This window comes from Monodelphis domestica, chromosome 6 (genome assembly GCF_027887165.1).
Source record: "Monodelphis domestica isolate mMonDom1 chromosome 6, mMonDom1.pri, whole genome shotgun sequence".
Taxonomy (NCBI): Eukaryota; Metazoa; Chordata; class Mammalia; order Didelphimorphia; family Didelphidae; genus Monodelphis; species Monodelphis domestica.
In genome coordinates this window covers 216,989,688-217,002,097 of record NC_077232.1, presented here as the reverse complement: position 1 = coordinate 217,002,097, position 12,410 = coordinate 216,989,688, and the positions used below count along the sequence as shown (strand labels likewise).

Genomic DNA, 12,410 nt, shown 5'->3' with positions numbered 1-12,410 from the left:
AGAACAAAAAAGGTCCTGAATCCTCTGCCCCACAGACCAATCAAGGATGTATCTGCCCTATTAGTGTTCTTGAGCCCTCTGGGAAAAGATCCTATGCTAGCCCAGGAGATTATTCACAATTTAATATTTGAATAGTTGCATATGTAGGTATGCCTTTTCTTGAAGGGTTACATAAAAGCTGTTTCCCAGCAAGAGCTGTACTTCCCATGCTGACTAACAGATTTAGCAGATCAGTTCAATCAAAATTCTTTTACAGGCATTTTCAATTCAATGAGAGATTGTTAAGAACTACTATATGCAAAGGACTGTACTAAGTGAGCGCACCATGAGATAAAACACACACAAGTTTAGATGATCCCTGCCTTCCAGGAGTTTACATTTTCCTGGGGGTTATAATATGTAATTTTGTTTTTTAGTCATGTCTGACTCTTCATGACCCCATTTGGGGTTTTCTTGACAAAAATACTGGAGTGGTTTGCCATTTCCTTTTCCAGCTCATTTTCCAGATGAGGAAACTGAGGCAAACAGGATTAAGTGACTTGCCCAAGGTCACACAACTAGGATGTGTGTACATCAGGATTTAAACTCAGGTCTTTGACTCCAGGCTAAGTGTTCTCTCCACTGTTTATAAACAGTATAAGATAATTTGAAGATGGTAAGACCATTGACAATTAGGGAGAATCAGTAAAAAGTTTCTGCAAGAACCTCTATGTGAGTCGCAAGGGATATATGAAATGGATCCCTCCATATTACCCACTGGAGTTTACTGAATTTGTCATAGCCCCCATATGAGGCCCCCAGCTCAAGGAGTAACTTAAGAAACGACTCTCTCCCTCACAAAATCACCTGACAGTGTGTATGGGAAGTAGGTTTCCCTGACACTCCTTTCTTCCCATCCTCTAGGAGCCGAAGTTTAACCTAAAAGAAAACAACGCTACCCTTGAACTTGATTGGTCAGAGCTTCTCTGACACAACTTCCTGCCCCTGCCCCGCCCTCCCTCCTCCACTCAAATTAAGGGTAGACGCCAAAAAAAAAAAAAAAAACTACTTCTGGATTCTGATTGGCTCTGACTTCTCCAACTGAACTGCACACCCTTCAGTATCTGGACTCTGATTGGCCCCGACTTCCCCAATTAAACCCGCCCTTCTCTCCATATCTGAAACCTGATTGACTCTAGCTTCTCTGCAAGACCATAAAAGACCTATAGTAGTCCCCCAAAGTCCCCAGTTTTCAGACTTGGTGAGTTTTTTGCCTACGGGCTATTTGGTTTTTTACCCAGCTCTACAATAGGGAACTATTTCCATATGCAAAGGAAGGGGGCCATTCAGAGAAGCTAAGGCTACTGTGCCCTTGCTGTATGTTCTTGCTGTGTTAAAGCAAAATAAAAGTTGTTGTGTTAAATGTTCAGTGGCATGTAGCAAGAAATCTGACTTGAGAGAATTCTAGCATAAGAGAGCTATGGAGCAGAACTCCCCTGACACAACACTTCTTAACCTGGAGTCCGTGAACTTTTTAAAAAATGGTGATAAATTCTTTTAAATATAGTTTCCTTTGTTATCAAATGTAATTTATTTTATTCATTTAAAATCTTGCTTCATGGAATTGCTTGTTGCCTATGAAAAGAGGAAGGGGAGGGAAAGAAAATGAATCATGGAAACATGGAAAAATATTTTTAAATAAACAAATAAAAATGTAAAATAAAATCCTACTCCATTAAACAGTAAAGGTTAACGTTTTCCTGCTCTACAGGAGTACACATGAAGAAATCTGCCTTGTGTTGGGCTCAGATTATTTAATTGATTTTCTCTTTGCCAGTTTAATTATTTAAAACACTTTGCACAGAGGGCTGACTTCTTTCAAAAGTCAGGTTGTAAAATATTGAGTCAAAGTGTTTCATTCAACCATGGAGAGCTGGCTTAAGAGAAGATTAGGAACAATCTGGGGTAGCTAAACTGTTTAGAGCATTAAAAGGCAGTTAAGATAAGAGAAGGAGAAAATGGGGTGAAAATCAGAAGAATGAGAGCTAAGAATTATGCTCAGGGTTGTTACTTTAGAAGGCATAAAAGCAGGAGAGGAACAGCATTTCTTAAGATCCTGCTATTTTTCAGGCAGAGCAGCTGGTCTGGAATCAGAAAAATTCATCTTCCTGAGTTCAAATCTAGCCTCAGAAACTTGCTAACTCGGTGACTTTGGGCAAGTCATTTAATCCTGTTTGCCTCAGGTTCTTCATCTGTAAAATGAGCTGGGGAAGAAGAAATGGCAAATCACTCTTGTATCTTTCTCAAGAAAACCCCAAATGAGGTCACAGAAAACCTGAAACAACTGAACAATGAATTGCTAGGCATTCTTCTAAGTCCTTAACAAATATCTTATATAATCCTCAATAACTTTGTGAAATAGGTGTTATTATTACTGATCACTTAACTAGTAAGTGCCAGGAGCAAGATTGAAACCAGGAATCTCCTTTTCACTACATCTTGCTACCACTAAATAGAAGAAAGTGTTCATTAGACCTTTAGTAACTGGATAGCTAGTACCAATGGGTTAGACCATGAAAGCTTCATGTTTTGTAAAAAAGAGTAGCATAAATAAAGCAAATGGTTAGAAACTGAGCCAGGCCACAGCTGAAATATGTGATCCTGTGTACTCTGCAAATGTGTTTTTCCTGTTTTCAGTTGCTGTAAATGTCATTTTTTTAAGCTTTTTAAAAATGAATTTAATTAATTTCTGTTTTGTTTTCTACATGTTTTTAAAAACACTGGAGAGTGATTTAGCCTTGTTTTTGCATGCCTAAAAAACTTGAAACCACTGTGCTTCCTTCTGTGTTCCTGTGTTCCTTCTGAAGCACCATTCATAATCTGAGTGTGATTAAATAAAAGTGAAGACAAAGAACTGCAAATGACCAGAAGTAGAATTAAATGGCCTCTTTTAGTGCCTTTCTACAAAGTAGACACCTAGGACATAGTTGTTGACTTGCATTGGATCGAAAGCTTTAAAACTTTAATCCCATAAAAAGACAGAAATAGGAGTGGGTGCCTAAAAACATCATTCGGAAATTTCCCCTTAGAGGCTGTTGACTTGTTGATTAGATTAAGAATCCTAGGGAGGAAAAATTGTTATCCTGAGAAGCAATCTTAGTTCTTGAGAACAGTGACCATGGGAACCATCAACCGCAGGTTATGGGGAGAGACTGGACCTGTGGTTTCATTAGTCTGGGGCAGTGGGTCCCATTTAGTGGTTTCCAAACCCCTTAAGGGGATTCAGCTGACAATTAATTCTGAAAATTCTTTAAAACACTTTAAGTAATATAATAATTGTGAAGAATATCATTAGTTTGCTGTTCAGTCGAATCTTACTCTTCTTGATCCCATCTTGGGGTTTTCTTGGCAAAGATACTAGAGTAGTTTGTCATTTCCTTTTCCAACTCATTTAGCAGATGAGGAACTGAGTCAAACAGGATGAAGTGAGCTAGTAAGTGGCTGAGAACTCAGAAGATGAAGCTTCCTGATTCCAAGGCTAGTGCTCTATCCACTGTCCTACCTAGTATATCGAATTACCCAGGGGATTTTGCAACATTTTGTTGAAGGGAGTTTATGGAACAAAAATTTTAGGAAACACTGATTTAGGGAATCTCAAAGTGAACAAAACTCTTTTTTACCAATGCAGGTTGGCACCTCCTCGATATATTATGATACATCTAGATGACACTGTGGGATGGAATTAAGAAAGCTAATTTCATGAGTTCAAATGCAGCCTCAGTCAATTATTAGCTGTGTGACCCTGGGCAGGTACTTAACCCTGTTGGCCTCAGTTTCCTCATTTGTAAAATTAGCTGGCAAAGAAAACGGCAAACCATTCTAGTATGTTTGCCAAGACAAAAAACAAATGGAGTGATGAAGAATCAAACGTCACAGAAATGACAACTTTTTTTTTTTTAACTCTAGGTTATAGTCTTATAGAATTGCTTAGAGCCCTGAGAAGTTAGCCAACTTGCGCAGGGTTACACCACCAATATATGTCAGAGGTGGGACTTGAATCCGTGTGTTCTAGGATAGCTCTGCTACATTACACTGCCTCTCAAGGTGCCGCACCACTCTGAAAGAGAGAGGGCAATGGGAAGTAGTGCCTGTTCTGGAAATCTAAGCAGGGGGAGAATGGGGCTAAAAATAAAAATAGCTCCATATGAAAAGTTTTGAAATTCATTGAAATCAAGAGGACAGTAAACTCCTCAAAGATAATAAGTGCTATAAACTTAGGAAAGCAAAATGCCAAGAGTTCGGCAAACATCATAATTCATATCAGGAATAGTCTAAAGGAAAAAACAGATTCAAGAAAATAAAAGGGTCAACTGAAAATACCATATATTATGACTGTGTTTGAGGAATTTGGCATCCTATAGACAAAACATCTGGATAGCTTCCCCCCCCTTTGCATCCAGATGTTTTGATGCCATGTAGTCTGTGACTAATTTATACAGTCTGATTGACTAATCAATAGGCCTCTCAGCTTGACTCCATTATTTTACCCAACAGGTCTTCTCATCACTCATTGTTCAAAGATTGGAAATAGAAACAGGTCGGATTTCATAAGGGACAAGCTGTCTTGTGAAGGGTTATTGTTTGACTCACAGAGGGGAAAGCAGCATTTTTGCAGCTGAAAGGAGCACTGGACTTGGAATTTGAAGAGCTGCGTTTGCTTTTGGCCTTCTATATTTACTCACTATATAACGGTGGATGAATCACTTAACTTCCCTGTCCTCCGTTTCTTCATCTTTAAAATGGAACTGTTGTTGGCATCCAATGCTAGGCCCCCAAAGCTTCATACACTGACTATGCGCCTTTCCCTCTGTCATAAGGTTATGAGGAAAGCAGTTGGGAATGTACCGTGAACTGCCATCTTTTTCAGCATGAAAAACTCCATGTGTGAGAACTCCTTTCACCAGCCCATGCGTGGTTGAATAAATATCTCTTGGGAAGTTGCTTTCCGTTCAGTGAGTTGCCAAAGGTCAAACAACTTGTAAAAGTCAGAGCCAGGATTTGAACTTGAGATCTGTCCGTTCTTCACTCTACCACGGCACCTCGCGCCCAGGAGACATTTGATCAATGCTTGTCCAGTGGAACTGAATGGGAAAACAATGAGCCATTCATCTGAGATCACGCACAGGAGAGACCCAGAAGTACTCCAGGCCCACTTTAAACAAACCTCTACTAATTAATTTGCCTGACTATTATGGTCAAAGCTGCTGAACCTTCCTGCGTGTGTTATCCACTAACCCCAGCCCCGCTAGAGTGGGAGCTCCTGGGGAAGAAGGGACTGTCTTGCTATTTGCTCCTTCAATACGTAGTCACTCTGAGCTCCAGTCCTCACTCTTAGGGCCGGACTCTGGAGGTGCCTCTATGCCCTGGGACCCTTTCTCCTGATTGCTGAGTCTGTGGCATCATGATCGTTTCATGGGGTGCCCAGGCTGTGCTCGCTTCCCACCGCCTCCACTCCTCCCTCTCCAGACTTCTCCTCCTCCTTGTCAACTGCCTTGCCTGCTCTCACATAGCCTCCCCTTAAGGTAACAGCTTTCCCCACTAGAATAAAGCTTCCCAGAGGGCAGCTGGGTTGCACAGTGGGTGGAGAGTCAGGCCTAGAGACAGGAGGTCCTGGGTTCAAATTTGACCTCAGACACTTCTCAGTTGTGTGATCCTGGACAAGTCCCTTTACCTCCAGTGCCTAGCCCTGACCAATCTTCTGCCTTAGAATCAATAGAGTATTCTAAGATAGTAGGAAGGTAAGGGTTTTTAAAAAAAGAAGAAAAGAAAATAATTTAACTTCCTAGAGGACAGGGACAGTGCTTTTTTGCTGATATTTTTCTTCTCAGTGGTTAGCCCAAGTGCCTGGCACATAGCACAGAATAAATGTGCTTTTCTATCCCTCTCTCTGTGTGTCTCTCTCTGTGTCTGTCTTTCTCTCTGTCTCTGTCTCTCTATTTCTGCATCTGTCTCTCTGTGTCTGTCTGTCTCTCTGTGTCTGTCTCTCTCTGTGTCTCTGTGTGTGTCTGTGTCTCATTTCTGCGTCTGTCTCTCTGTGTCTGTCTGCTCTGTCTGTCTGTCTCTCTGTGTCTATCTGTCTATGTCTTTTCTCTGTGTCTCTGTCTGTCTGTGTCTGTCTCTCTGTGTCTTTCTCTATTTCTGCATCTGTCTGTCTTTGTGTGTCTCTCTCCATGTCTGTGTCTATGTCTTTTCTCCCTGTGTCTATCTTTCTATGTCTGTCTTTTCTCCCCATGTCTCTCTGTATCTCTATCTCTGCATCTATGTCTGTCTCTCTGTCTCTGTCTTTTCTCTATGTCTACCTCTCTGTCTTTGTGCCTCTTTCTCCTTTTTTGGCCTGTCTTTCTGTGTTTCTCTCTTTGTGTCTGTATCTCTCTGTATCTCTGTGTCTATGTCAGTCTCTGTGTCTGTTTCTTATTTTCATCTCTTTCTCTTTGCACTACCCCCTACAATGCTTTCTTATTCATTCAGAATCTATGCATGCTAACCCCGCCTATTTAGAATTTCTGTCTTCTACATTTCTATCTTTCCTGTTTCACTAATTAAGATTAAATCCATTGAGCAGGAACTATGTCTAGCTCATCTGGCTTGGGTACATTAAAGGCACGTTGCCATTGGTCTGTTTAAAAGACAGATCAGATTCCCTCAGTTCAACCTTGAGTAATTTCTGGCTTCAGCTATATCTTTATTTCTTACGGTTTCCTTTTCAGCTAATGCATGACCCTAATAAATTAGAACTCTAATTGGTGTGTTTTCTTTGGCAGCTAAAAAATAGAAGTAATGGGGATGCCTGGGGAAATGATCTGATGGACTCTTTTGTTTTTCTTGACAAGGCATCTCTTAAAATGTAGAAGTTAAATTGCAGACTATAATTACAAACCCTCCCCTATTTGACAACATCTGCACTAAATGCCTGTGCTCTTATTTTGGGTAGAAGTGTGTATCCTTTTAAATATATCAATGTGCAAATAAGTCTTAGAAGCAACAAAAAACCCAATGGGACTGTTTTGTTTTCATATATAGTTTTCTTTAGTAGCACACGTAGCAAATGATTCTAAGATTGCTTAGTAGCATCTAATGCTATTAAACATTGCTTTATCCAATCAGTTTGGGTCATTGAAAAGAACCCTGGATTTAAAATTAGAAGGTCTATTTCAGAGGCTGGGTTCTAATGCAAGTCACTGAACCTCACTTCTGTTTTGAGATCCAAAAAATGGACTTAGCAATTTTTGCCCTGCCAACCTTAAAAGGTCTTGAGAAGAAAGTGCTTTGTGAGCCTTTAAACATTAAACAAATGTGAACCATACTCTTTATCACCTAGCTAATAGGATTGTCATTGGAATCACCTAATCAATCAATCAATCAATGTTTATTAAGCACCTATTATGTGCCAGTCACAAAATTACTGAAAAGTGGAAGTTCTTATTGTTCTAAATGAGCAGTAAGACTTAGGGAAAAGAGCAGTAAATTTGGAAGTAGACTATTAGAATTCAAATCTTTGTTCAGTCATTTCAGTCGTGTCTGACTCTTCATGACCTCATTTGGGGTTTTTGTGTCAAAGATACTGGTTTGCCATTTCCTTCTTCAGATCATTTTACAGTTGAGGAAACTGAGGCTATCAGAGTTGAGTGACTTGACTAGGATCACACAGCCAATAAGTGTCTGGGGCCTGATTTGAACTGAGTTTTCCAGACTCCAGAACCAGTCCTCTACCCACTGCATGACCTAGCCACCTTAGAATATCAGAATTCATGTTTACACATTGCAAAATATTGACCAGGATTTCTCTAATCCTCAGTTTATTATTGTATCTGTAGAAAACAACAACAATTACACTTGCATAATAGGCTTTAGATAGACAGCATGGCAAAGTGGACACTCTGTGTGACTCTGGACAAGTCACTGAAAGTTTTAGTGCATATGCTTTAAGAAATTACTCTCCAAGGACCTGACCAACTAAATCATAAACTCTGGTCACTTAGTAGAGCAAGTTCCCACCCCAAGAGTTCCCCAGGTCAATGTCCTATCTTCTTTTTGAGGGTCAGATGAGATAATGGATGTGAAGTCACTTTGTCACCCTTAAAGCAAGTCAAGAAATTGCTGTGATATGGCAGAAAGCATATTGGAACCAAAAGATCAGCCTTGGGGTCCTGTGAGGTCATCTTTCATCTTCTTTGCCTTATTTTTCATCTCCTCTGCCTCATTTTCAAGCTGATTAATTTTGGATTTCAAGATACTATTTTCTGTTTCCAGATGATTTCTTTTGCTTTTTAAGTTCTTTTCCCAGTTGTCCTTCAGCCTCTCTTAATTGTTTTTTTTTTATTGTATTTCGAATTCTTCCAAAGCTTTTGTCCAGTTTGCTGGAGTTTCTCTGTTTTTGCTTGGTGTTCCTTGATCTTCCTCTGTTCCTTTTGCTCTTCGTTCATTGTCTGGATAGAAGCTGTCGATTACAATTTCTTTTTTTCTTTTTATGTTGTTTACTCATATTTCCCTCTTCTTTTCACCCCTGTAGTTGCCTGTGGTCTTGCTCCTCTCATTATGTGCTGGATTGTGGGTTTGGGTTGTTCTGTCCTGAAGGGACTTCTTCTGTGTTCTTCTCATTGATCAGGTTAGTCAGATCTTCCCCAGCTGACAGCAGAAGCTGAGAAGGAGCTAGGCTTCCTGCCTTGTGGTCAAGGTTGTTGCCTGTAGTTTTGTTGCAGCTTTTGCTCTTGGAGCTCAGTCAACAAGGCTCTTAGATCAGTCTGTGGGGGAGGGGTGTTGGAGTTTGAACTTCTCTGCCCTCTGAAGCCTTCTTATCTTCCTTTTTGATGAGATTGAGCTAGGACAGAGAAGTCAATCTGCAAAGCTAGAGGTGCCCTGAGGCCACAACCTCCAGAAAAGAGTGGTGGGGAGAAAGATGGAGCTCTTGGCTGCAACTAGGCTGCCTGCTCTGTGTTTCTCCAACTGCTTCTATGCTTCCAGTGCTCTACATCCTGAGCCTGGTACAACTTTGCCAATAAGGTTCTCCCTGTGGACTAGCAGCCTTACCTGCTATGAGATTCCAGTCACTGCTAGAGGCTCTATGCTATGGGTAGGGGAAAGGTCCTGGGACCTTCCTTTTGCCTTCCCCTTAAACCCACATGTTCTAGAATTCAGGCTAGGGGCGGGGGGCAATATCTTTTAAGTTGGGTCCAGGAGGAGGGTTCCCTAGCTCTGCCCTGTTCTTAGATTTGGTTTTCATTCCCTTCAAAGCATTGTGTTTTTGATTGGTGAGGAAGGGTTGATGGAGGTCTGAACTGTTGCGGTCTCTAAGCCTCCATCTTGACTCCAGCCTTGGGGTCCTAGGGTCATGGCTCCCTCACTTATTAGATATCTTCTCTTGTGTAAATAATTTCTATCCTGATCCATTTTCTCTTCTACATGATAAGGGGGTTAGACTGGAAAAAAACAGGTTTCCCTATTTTCTTTGAGTCCTTATAGTCTATAATTCCAAGACTAAACTACTTTTTTCCTACAATCCAGAAGCCTAAGGAATATTGTCTCACTTTCTTTATTTTTTAATTTTTTAAATTTTATTTAGTCAATTTAGAACATTATTCCTCAGTTACAAGAATCATATTCTATCCCTCCCTCCCTAACCCCCACCCTTCCCATAGCCCATGCACAATTTCACTGGGTATTACACGTGTCCTTGATCAGAACCTATTTCCATGTTGTTCATGTTTGCACTAGAATGTTCATTTAGAGTCTACATTCCCAGTCATATCCCCTTGACCCATGTAATCAAGCAGTTGTTAATCTTCCAGTGTTTTTACTCCCACAGTTTTCCCTCTGAATGTAGATAGTGTTCTTTCTCATAGATCCCTCCTAGTTGTTCAGGATCACTACAGTGCCACTAATGGAGAAGTCCATTACATTCGATTGTACCATAGTATATTGGTGTCTGTGTTCTGCTTCTTTCACTCTGCATCAATTCCTGGAGGTCGTTCCAGTCTCCATGGAATTCCTCCACTCTATTATTTCTTTGAGCACAATAGTATTCTATCACCAACAGATACCACAATTTAGTCAGCCATTCCCCAATTGGAGGGCATCCCCTCATTTTCCAATTTTTTGCTACCACAAAGAGCGCAGCTATGAATATTCTTGTACAAGTCTTTTTCCTTATTATCTCGTTGGGGTACAAACCCAGCAGTGCTATGACTGGATCAAAGGGAAGGCAGTCTTTTAGTGCCCTTTGGGCATAGTTCCAAATTGCCCTCCAGAATGGTTGGATAAATTCCACAACTCCACCTGCAATACATTAATGTCCCAACTTTGCCACATCCTCTCCAGCATTCATTACTTTCCTTTGCTGTCATGTTGGCGAATCCGCTAGGTGTGAGGTGATACCTCAGAGTTCTTTTGATTTGCATTTCTCTGATTAGAAGAGATTTAGAACACTTTTTTCATGTACTTATTAATATTTTTGATTTCTTTAACTGAAAATTGCCTATTCATGTCTCTTGCCCATTTATCAATTGGAGAATGGCTTGATTTTTTGTACAATTGATTTAGCTCTTTATAAATTTGAGTAATTAGACCTTTGTCAGAGGTTTTTGTTATAAAGATTATTTCCCAATTTGTTGCCTCCCTTCTAATTACATTGGTTTTGCTTGTACAAAAACTTTTTAATTTGATGTAGTCAAAATTATTTATTTTACATTTTGTGACTCTTTCTAAGTCTTGCTTGGTTTTAAAATCTTTCCCTTCCCAAAGGTCTGACATGTATACTATTCTGTGTTCACCTAATTTACTTATAGTTTCCTTCTTTATGTTCAGGTCATTCATTCATTCTGAGTTTATCTTGGTGTAGGGTGTGAGGTGTTGATCCAAACCTAATCTCTCCCACACTGTCTTCATATTTTCCCAGAAATTTTTATCAAATAGTGGATTTTTGTCCCCAAAGCTGGGGTCTTTGGGTTTGTCATAGATTGTCTTGCTGAGGTCATTTACCCCAAATCTATTCCACTGATCCTCCTTTCTGTCTCTTATCTAGTACCATATTGTTTTGATAACCATTGCTTTATAGTATAGATTGAGATCTGGTACTGCAAGGCCACCTTCCTTCACATTTTTTTCATTATTTCCCTAATATCCTTGATCTTTTGTTCTTCCAAATGAACTTTGTTATGGTTTTTTCCTAATTCGGTAAAAAATTTTTGGTAGTTCGATGGGTATGGCACTAAATAAGTAAATAAGTTTGGTTAGGATGGTCATTTTCATTATGTTAGCTCATCCTACCTATGAGCAGTTAATGTTTTTTCCAATTGTTTAGATCTAATTGTAATTGTGTGGAAAGTGTTTTATAGTTGTGTTTGCCTAGTTCCTGTGTTTGTCTTGGCAGATAGATTCCTAAGTATTTTATTTTGTCTAGGGTGATTTTAAATGGAATTTCTCTTTCTAATTCTTGCTGCTGAACTGGGTTGGAGATATATAGAAATGCTGATGACTTCTGTGGGTTTATTTTGTATCCTGCAACTTTGCTAAAGTTGTTGATTATTTCCACTAGCTTTTTAGTTGATTCTCTAGGATTCTTTAAGTAGACCATCATATCATCCGCAAAGAGTGATAGCTTGGTCTCCTCATTGCCAATTTTGTAGCTCTCTCAGAGGGGAGAGGAGCTTCAAGGTAGGAAGATAGAGACAGGATAGAAGTTTTAGATACCACGAGGGGGATGACGGAGTCAAATTAGAGATATGAGGTGGTCAGAATTAGTCTTTATTAATCATCAATGAGCCACAGCTAAGCTCTGATCAAAGGACCATTCCGAAGGCTTTTACCAGTCCAGAGATCCATATTTAGTACCACACAGGTCAGAGAGATGAATAGAGAAAGATTAAAGATTGGCCTCTGGCCAAGCTCCTGCAAGGACAGCCATCAGCTAGCCTGAAAGAGAAGGAGAGAGAGGCGGAGCTTGCTGGGCTACTTATACCCTCTGATACATAGTACATAGGGATGATCCTCATTGGTTAATGACAAGGTATCGGTGTGGTTTCTCTTAACCAGGCGAGAACAAAGAAACCTGTTTTCCCGCCTAACCTGGGAGAAGCTGGGGTCAAAGGTCAGAGGCCTTCCCAGCCATGAGCAATACTGAGCATGCTCAAGACTGAGCATGCTCTCTTTTAAGGCAATCTGCACATACCAACTGTTCCCCTTGCCCATAGCTAGGGGTGGACTGCTACAAATTTTAATACCTTCAATTTCTTTTTCTTCTCTAATTGCTACTTCTAGTGTTTCTAGTACAATGTTAAATAATAAAGGTGATAATGGGCATCCTTGTTTTACTCCTGATCTTATTGGGAAGGCTTCTAGTTTATCCTCATTGCAGATGATGTTTGCTGATGGTTTTA

The 12,410-nt window shown here is 40.1% G+C and overlaps 1 long non-coding RNA gene across 1 annotated transcript in view; it reads right to left on the bottom strand.

The window, feature by feature from the left end:
* LOC130455088 (uncharacterized) overlaps window positions 1-950 on the bottom strand; it is a 112,142-nt gene extending 111,192 nt beyond the window's left edge. Inside the window, exon 1 of the long non-coding RNA XR_008912965.1 lies at window positions 847-950. This is a non-coding gene — a long non-coding RNA (uncharacterized LOC130455088). The remainder of the gene's footprint in view (window positions 1-846) is intronic.
* Between the last annotated feature and the right edge of the window lie 11,460 nt (window positions 951-12,410).